Source organism: Citrus sinensis, chromosome 3 (assembly GCF_022201045.2).
Source record: "Citrus sinensis cultivar Valencia sweet orange chromosome 3, DVS_A1.0, whole genome shotgun sequence".
Lineage (NCBI taxonomy): Eukaryota > Viridiplantae > Streptophyta > Magnoliopsida > Sapindales > Rutaceae > Citrus > Citrus sinensis.
This window is the reverse complement of record NC_068558.1, coordinates 22858347-22868669: the sequence shown is the minus strand read 5'-3', so window position 1 is coordinate 22868669 and position 10323 is coordinate 22858347.

The window sequence follows — 10323 nt, the reverse complement described above, 5'->3', positions numbered from 1 at the left end:
CTTTGCTTGCTAATAATTGGAGGTTAAACGTTATTTATTATTATATAGTGTTATTTGAATATTATATTTTAATAATTGGAGGTTAAACGTTATTTATTATTATTTTTTCAGCTGGTGTTGGTGTCATCTTTTGTCAAATTTCTTAGGATACCTTCTTTTTTTTTTTTTTTTTTCTAAACTAGAACTTCTAAAACACCCAAAAAAAAAATTAGAGAATCACTTTTTAAAAGTGGAATTTTGCATTAGCAACAACCAAATACAACAATTTAAGCTTTGGGATGTCCGCTAGCTACTGATTTTTTACTTCGGCATTTTAATGTTTTCTTCTTGGGTCGAGCGTCAATTAAAAAAAAAAATTAACTAATGGACTATTTTAACCTTTTGAATTAGAGATTTTATATTAGGGGTGGACATGGTTCGATTTAGGTTGAAATGAAGCAAAACCGATTTAAATAGGTTATTTTATAAAAAGAACTGAATAAGAACCGAACTAAAAAAAACCGAACATAAACGGATCTTTTCGGATCGGATCGGTTCGGTTTTTTCGGTTCTGGGCCTATCAAACCTATTTTGAATTTCTAAATTTTTAGCCCATTGGCCCTCATGAATGAAATAATTTTTTCAACAATTAGTTCATCCTAATTTCATTACAAATATTAACAATAAATATAAAGTATTCAAAACACATTTTATCACTAATATTTTACTAACTACTAATAAGGTACTCACAAAATATGAAATATTAAGATTTCAAAATATATAACGAAACTCCAATACTTCATCTACATGAACATAATGTTGTAAACACAAATAAAAATAATAACAGTTACAACTTACAGCACAAAATAAAAAGAAAATTTGAAAACAAATGCCAACAACATTCTCCCATCTTCATCAATATCAGCATCAACTTTAGGCATTTTCCAGCTCAATATTTGGATTTATAAAAAAATTTAAAAACAATTAATAATTAAATAAACAGTCTATATAAATAAGATACTAGTTTTTTAAAAAAATAAAGAAAACTTACTCATCAGCAACATCAATCAACTGTCATTTGCTCCTCATCTACTTGTTGTTGTTGAGATTGCATTGGCCTAAAAAATTCTTCAAGAAATTGAAACAATTATATTAAAATCATTAATTATAATATTCAAAATGTTATAAGTGAAATCACAAAAAATAACATAATAAATTACAATATTACATGTTTCAACTAATTCATAGAATTTAGCTTCCTCCAGACTTGGTTATATTGTATACTCTCCTAATAGAGTTGAGCGAAGCCAATTTTGAGTGCAGATTAACTACTCGACTGTTTTATGAGTTAAAGAACTCCTAAAAGGATCAAGAATGCGCCCTCCTGTGCTAAATGCTAATTCAAAAGCCACAGTAGACACCAAAATTACCAAAAAATCTTTGGCAATTTGAGACAAAATCGGATACCAAGGCCCATTTAATTTCCACCAAGTCAAAATATCAAAATGGGGATTACTAGCACTCTCACAAGTCACTAACAAGTATTTTTCAACATCATTTTTTCCAATAATGTCATCATTTGAACTTTCTTTCATCTTTCTAAATTGTGTAAAATGATCAAATGACCCATAACTACTACTAGCACTATCATGCACATCACTACTTCTCTCACTTATGTTTGGATTACTCTCACCACCATAACTTTCAAAAAGCTTCAACAACAACTCTTTAATGTTAACTCTCAATTCATCAACCTTTCTAATATCATACAAGCTACTAAAACACCATATAACAAAGTCAAGTTTGCAATGAGAATCAGGCACATTTGCCATAATCAACAACATGCTAACCTTTTCAAAAGAATGACCCCAATACTTGACAAACTATTCCTCCATCTTGTAACCCATTTGATTTAACAAAAAATCATTAGAATCAACAAGTGACTTCAAATGAATATAAACTTTCCACATTTCATTCAAGTAATTATTGAAAGTGACTGTTAAAGAGCTACTGAATTTTAAAATCACATAATAAAAACTGAAAGACACTTGACTAACCTCTTTGCATTTTCTCAATCCTCATTATTCGGTGGCCCCACCTCCTTTTTTTCACTCTCATCCTCATCAAACTAGTTTGTATAATGGCCATCATCTTCCTTTAGCCTATCAAATGCTTTCTCAAATGCTACCATTTTTTCTAACATCAAATATGTTGATTTCCACCGAGTCAGCATGTCTAACACCATAAGCCCTCCACGTGAGATTTTCTCCATATCAACACATGTTTTGAACTTTTGTAATCTTGTCGAGGAGGATCTAACATATTTCACTGCATTTCGGATATTGGCTATTGATTGATTCACTTGTGACAACCCATCTTGCACAATTAAGTTGATTATATGCGCCGAACACCTCACATGCATATATAAACCATTCAAAACCATCGAATTTCCACTCCAATTTGCTAACTTCTTCTTCATATAAGATATTGCAAGTGTATTAGCACTTGCATTATCCACTGTAATTGTGAACAACTTTTCAATCCCCCAATCAATGAAACAATTTTCAATTAACTTCCCAATGCCATCTCTTTTGTGTATAGATATAGGTGTAAAAGTGATAATCCTCTTATGCAAAACCCACTCTTCATCGATAAAGTGAGCTGTAACTACCATAAAGTTTGACATTTGAATTTAAGTCCATGTGTCGGTGGTAATACACACTCTCTATTTATTTGTAGTCAAAACACTTTTCAACAGCCCCTTTTCATTTTAATACAATTCAAGAATATCCATTATAATTGTTCTTCGAGATGGTACCTCAAACTTCGGACAACAAGTTTCCATGAACTCCAAAAACCCTTCAGCCTCTACAAATCTCTACAAATCTAAAAGGCAACTCATCTTTGATTTTCATTTTCACAAGTGCCATTCTACAATCCTCTCTATTAAATCCTACGTGTATAACCTTAGCAGTACCATCATCTTTACCTTTACCTTTTTTACGAACTAATGTTTGTTGTTTTGCATCATTTGCAGCCTTTAATTTTTTGCGCACTTTACATCTACCCAAATGAGTCGACAAACCACTTGTTCTAGAATTATTATGGGCTGCATAACTTTTGCCATAATAATGACACTTAGCTCTGCATCCTCCAGGTAGCTTCAAAAAATGCTTCCACACAAATGATCTCAACTCAATTTTCCTTTTTTTACTCCCGTTGACCTTTTCTTCACTACTGACTTGTTGTACTTCATCACTAATTTCTTGCACTTCATTATTAGCCTTTTGCACTTCACCAGCGTTGTCAACCATCCTACAAAATTAGAACAATCATAATGTTAAAATAAAATCTAAATATACCCATTGTCCAACATATAATCGGTAGCCATATTTGTGAGTCATCCAATTTAATTTCAAGTCACTGGCCAACATTTCTTGCCACATATGCATGCATATATCTTTATTGAAAATTTGATGAATAATACACACAATTTCAGACATCATTACGTTTCCCTCAAAAGAAGCCATTAAGCCAACACTTAAAAAATTGAAGCAAGTAGCATGCATGCATATATCTTCTGCTCTCACTCACACACGAACTAATTGTAGAAAATTGAAAAACCAAGGCCAGTCATACCTACTAGCGTATGGTGGCTGGCATGCATAGCAAAAGCTGTTGCACAGTGGTTGGTGAGCAGAACAAAAGCAATCGCACAGTGGCCTGTGAGTTGAAGCTGTCTCACGGTGAAAAGAAGCTGTGGGTTTTCATGCGGTGAGAAGAAGATAATGGGTGTCGCACTTTGGAAGAAGCTATTATACGGTGAGCACAAGCTATTCAATTGTGACACTACCGCCGGTGAACAGTGTCGGCCATAATTGCAGTGGATTTGGGTGGGTGATTTGATTTCGATTTTGATTTTAGCTTTAGGGTTTGTTTTGGGTGAAATTTAGAAATTGTAACATATATATACCCGTAATTGTGTGTGTGTGCAAGTCTATTTTAGTTATCTTACGCAACCAATTAAAGTTTAACACATGTCGATTTGAATAAAATCCAAAAATAACCCAGTTTTTTGGTTCAGCTAAGTGAACTGAAGACCAAATCGGCATTCCAGGTTTTTTACAAACCATATATTTCAGTTATTTGTTACAAGTAAAACTGGTCCAAATTAGAACCGAACCACTGATTCGGTTCAGTTTTTTCAAGGCCACGATTTTTTTGTCCTGTCCTATTTTATATGACCAGATTTGGCCTCTGGCTCGTGCTAACAAATGATAATCATGAATTAATATATCTATATATTGTGAGTGGTTTAGTTATTTGTGTTCATAATTTTACTGTGCGGATATTGGTATTTTTATTGCACACATTATTAAGTCTTCATTAATATTGTAATTCCCATAGATGATAGTTTATTTCAAGTGTTACAACAGTGTTACAAGAGTTGGTACAAGCAAATTGGAGTTTTACAAATTATATTTGAATAGAATCCACATGGATGTGTAGAGAGATATTTTGGCATGAGCACATGTATGGTGTAGTTAGTGTGATTCATAGTGAAGATTGAAGACTTGGTATTACTTCGTGGGGAACCACGAGATCAATTTAACTTTAAGAGAAATCAGACTCTATATGGAAATAGAGATGGCCAATGTGTCAGGCGACATGTGGTATAATACGGGACACAGTATGTGTCCGTATAGCAAGGCACGACAAGAGCAGATTTTTGTAGGGTACACGGCACGGCACAGCACGGTACGACATGCATGAGGGCTGGGCCGGGTTTAAAATTTTAGGTATACAATCCTTAAAAGCACGGTATAATTAGAGATGGATTAAAAGTATAGAACGTGAAAAAGTCTGCAATAAGTATGTTTCACTTTTTAATGAAAGTAAACTTAAAATTTTATGATTTTATAAATAACTTCAAATTAAATCTTTTAATATATTTTATTAGCACAAATTTTTTATATTCATTTAATTCTTAGTTTCAAAAAGAAATACTCTAATTGATTTATGTTTATAATTTATTAAATGAATAATTGATATCATGATTTTAATAAGTAAAATTATAAATAGCATGATTTTATAAGTATGTATTAATGTTATTATGAATTATGATCTATGACTCTATGTAAGACAAAGTTAACAATCAAGTGAACTCATAAGAAAAACTTTATTGTTGTTGTTGTTGTTAATAAGTATTAAAAAGGAATTCTAATACCGTAGGGTCTAACTTAATAATTACTATTACATTCTCTTACTATTATTAGTCTACTATTATTGAATATGGACTTGAATTTTAAACTTTTTATTCTATTGAATTTGAGAAAAGGCACATGGACCCAATAAGTATATAACAAAAAAAAATTAGGCACAACACGACACGAAGCACATGGTAGGCATGATATGGCACGAGCACGAGCATGCATGGGCTTTCCTGCCTGGCCGGCCCGTTGGCCATCTCTACATGGAAATTATCTGTCAAGATCAAGCAAGCAAAATCCTAGGAGACTGAGATTGAAGATGGTGTGATTCTTGAAGATTGAGATGTAATTGTTTTGATTTAGGGAAGATAATAAAGAGATATTGAAGAGATAATATTGCTATATTATGATGAAGAGTTCCTTAGATAGCTGAAAACTTTAGAAATAAATAAAGGATAAAGATTTGGTAAGATTGGATTCTTCAATTTATGTAATTCACCGTGCACTATTTAAAGGAGAATCATTCACATATTTTGGTGTAAGCCACAAGCAAAGAATAGAGAGTAACGGTGCATTTTTGTTAACTCTTCTAGGGACATGTCGCGATTTATGCATGGCTTCTAGTCTTCTCTTTAATAATCTTTTTGTTAGACTTTAGTTTGAGAAAAGACTATTGTTTGCATTTAGATCTTATCTTTAACGATATCTTTGGTAGTTTATTTGGTGATTTATTGATCCAACCTTTACGAGAGTGAAAGTTATTGGAGCAGTAAAGGGATTACAGAGGCAACAAAACTTGGGATCTTTAAATGATTTGAGGACACTATCTTCGATCTTCCCAAGAAAATGGATCATATGCTCGTAGTATAGAAATTCTACAGAGAAGTGGCATACCGCTTTATTTGAAAACCTGCTTGGGAGAGGATGTAGAAGATGTGTGGTGCTTGCAAAGTGTTCACTTGGTGAGATTATAACAAGGTGGCGGCAATTATCAAGGGGTAGACTCATATTATGTAAGGTTCCAAGAGTTTATAATCTCTTGAACTTAGTCAATTACTTGACGCCTGAGCGTGCAGCTACGTAGCTTGAACCACGTAAAAAATCCTCTAGTGTGCTTTAATTTATTTGGGTAAATGCTTGTTTAGTTCCTATTTTTTGAGTTAAATGCTTATTTAGTCTCTATATTTTAAAAAATATCTCAAGACATCCAGGCTTGTAATTATATTACAATTATACCCTTACTTTTTCTTTACTTTTACAATAATACTCTACCAAGAGTATTTTTGGAGATATTAATGAAAAAAAATGTAAATTAATCCAGTTAGCCTAAAAGTTAAATAAAAAATTAGTTGTTATTATTTTACTTTTAGGATTAATTTGGTAAATTAAATTTTTGTAAAAAAATTATTAGTAATGTTCTTTCAAGGATATTAAACATTGTTTTAAATTGGCAAGTGTTAATTTATTTATAAATAACATTAGTAAGACTGTTCCAAGGATATGAAAAATACTAGTTGTATCATAGATATTTATTTGCTAGTAAGTACTTATTGGTTAATTTGCTAATTAACTTTTTTTTATAGATTAAAAAATTAATTTGAAAAACATCATTGCATGATCTTATTGTAAAAGCAAAGAAAAATAAGGATAAGATTAACATATTTTATAGTGAGTGTATCTTCAGGTATTCTTCAAAATATCAAAATTAAACAGGCACTTAAGTTAAAATATAGTGACTAGATAAGTATTTACTTGCTTTACTTTTAAACTCTTTAACTTTACCTATTGTTTTGTCTAATTAACTTTTGATCAAATTTGTAAACCAACTGAAATTCGATTTTTTTTTTTTTGTTACAGTGAAGTTCATAAATTATTCTGAATGTCGCTCTCACTTTTTATCTCAAACAAAATCTTAACTGTTTAAACAAGCTTCTCCCCTTCGTTCAAGGCTGGCACTAAAGTATTTAGGGCCTTATGCGATTTTTTTTTTATTGTGGGGCCCATTTTATCTTGCAATTTTGATACTCAAAGAAACATAAAAGGACTCAAAATTTCATTCTATGTTTAATTCTTGAATTTTAACAATAATAAAAAGATTTTAAAAAATTTCAAAAACAAAACTTAAAAAAATAGTCAAGAAGATATTTTTTTTACTTCCATTAGAATTATTATAAAAATAAATAAACAAATAAATAAGAATAATATTATTTTCAAATAGAATAATTGGTATGGCAGCAAATAGAAAGTTGAGATGATGAATTGATTATTAAATAATAGATATAGATTTTGTATTTTAAGAAATTAATTTTTTCTTTTTTAAATCAACCAATGAATATAAGAATTTTCTTTTTAAAGAAAGGAGAAAGAAACTTTTTATCTACTGATTTTTTATATTATAAGGTTTTAATGTAAATTAAAAGAAATATTGAAAGTTAAAGATTTCAATGTTAAATAATCGAGTTTTCTTTAGGAAACTGAAAAGGTAAAGAATTGAATTATTTTCTTGGAAAGACTATTATGAATGAATTAATGGTTAAACAATTTTATTAATTATATCTCTTTAACATTAATTTTATCAAATATTGATTTTCTATAAAAATATATATATATATATATATTAATTGTAGTATAGTTGTTAATTATAAAGATGTCTAATGATTTTTCTACAATTCATAATTTGGAAAAAAAAATAATTAGAAAAATATTAAGAAAATAGTCAAAAAATAAGGTCTTAAAAAAATATGGGTTTTAGGCGATTGCCTTGTTCTCTATACTTAAACCACCCCTACCTTCGATTCTTTGTGGGAGAGGAGGAAAATTATCAATCTCATCTTCATCATAATAATAAAATGATTGTCTATCTCTTTTTTCCTTGAGAATTTTATTCCTGTCTACTTTATTAGGATTTTTTTTAGAGTTATATATATATATAGAGAGAGAGAGAGAGAGAGAGAGAGAGTTTTGTCATTAGTGCTTGTTTGTAGGTGATTGTCCTCTAATTTTGTAAGAGTTTTATGGAAAAATTTGTGTCACCATCATTGTTTCCTACATTTAGATTTTGGTTCAATATATAGCATCTCACTTCTAGCCAGAGTTCTGTCAATCTAACCAATAGACATTTGGCCCAATGAGAGAGCTTTTGAACTTACATCGTTGAGAGTAAAGGTTCGAATTTCCATAAAAACATTATGAGGTTAGTTTCAATCCTCCTTCAATTATTAAATAATTGAGTGTAGATAGTCTCTCTCTCACGAAATGTAAGTAGAGTGGACAGCTCTCGAATATTAGACAAGGTTTAAAGAATTTGGATAACGCTTCATGGGAGTATATGTCAAGAGGAGGTCACAGTTGTATAATCTATTTGTAAATATATATTAATTATAATATTTAATGTAATATCAGTAACAATACTGTATAGCAGTATTAAAAAAAAAAAGAGTTCTTTCAATCTATAGAACACATAATATTGATACAAATAAATAACGACCCTCGCCCATTCAAAAGTCTTATTACCCATTACCCATTTTCGATACTCTCACATTTTTGTACTAAAGAGTGTTTTACCAAGTTTAAGGGTTTGGAAGCTTTTTGTACTATTAGAGAGAAGTTTATATTACTTTGAATTATTTATTATTACTGCATATGTCTCCTCAATCGTTATATATTTAATCTCGCTTAAATACGTTTGCAAGCGTAATTCGTGATTGTATCTTTCAAATAAAGGTACCCCTTTTGGGAAGATTGTCTGCTCTCATTTTTATATTTATATTTATATTTTTTATTTTTTATTATCAGATCCCTGAACTTGTGAACTGTGAAGTCTCATTTCTATATGATCAGGAACAATTCGTTATGCAGTTCTTATTAGTTAATTTTTAATCTGACCTTTTCTTTATTATAGAAATTATATATATATATATTATTGCGAGAGGATTAGTTATACGTAACTATGTAAGATTTTAATTTATTTGGGCGGGGCAGCAAGTGACGCATGTATGCGTTTTAAATATTATCCACCTTTGGTGTATTTCTTACGCTCTCGGTCTTGGCATGTAGCTCTACGGCCTGCATGCACTTGTTCTTTGTTTTTGTTAGTACTTGCGACACCCACTAGCAATTGGATTTTTCATTCACACTCCCTAGATTTTTACTTACAAATTACAAACCCTTTTGTTATGTCTCTAAATTTTCTAACTTTTTCACACTAAAACTCTATTTGTTATTGAACTAAAAGTTCTAGCTATAAATAAGAATCGATAACAACTTATTTAAATGATAAGAGTAACAAAGTTTATTTTATTAGTTTTATCAAACATAAAATCGTAATACTATTAAGTTCTACATAAAAAATTCACCAAATACTTTATTTCTGTAGTTTAACTTCTAGATCTAGTTAGTAGGAAGCAATAGCAAAGTGAGCCTAATGACATAAGCTAATTTCACACATACTTAACACAAAAAATAACTATGTACTTTTTCTTTCTTTCTTTCTTTTTTTTTTTTTTTTGGTGAGCTCAATCAAATATTAAATTCGTTGATTAGAAAATCGATATCCATCACCTCAATTCAAGAAAGGTGAACATAAGAACTACAATTCTAAGAAGACGAGAGTAAAGACAGAAGACTAAACGTACATTATTTTAAAAAATAAAATTGTTGAGGCAGATTCGTGAGTAGGTTATTGTTAGGGTGTTTTGTAAAATTTTCAGAATTTTAGGGCCATTGCGTAAATAAGTCAGGGTATAGTTATAAGGCTTACAAACTTAGTCGGCCACCGCTATTTAGGCCGTAATATAGGCGGGAAAATTAGTTACACTACTTATGATGACGTGCGGAACTAATTGGAGTTAGCTTGGTTGACCTAAGTTGACCGAAAGTGGGTTCATAAGCTGAGTGATAGGCTATGGTTCATTTACCGTGCTTTCTGTTTTTACTTAATTTCTTGTAATTCTTTAGGTTCATTTGTTAGTGATCTTGAATAAGATTGTTAGCTTAGTGGGGTTTGATTGAATCAGTCTGAAATTCATTACTTGAACAGAATTTTTAATCAAAAAACCAAAAATTGAGATGCATTTGGAAGAGCAAGAGATTTTCACATGCTAAATTCCCAAATCTTGCTACGACTGTTTCGAGC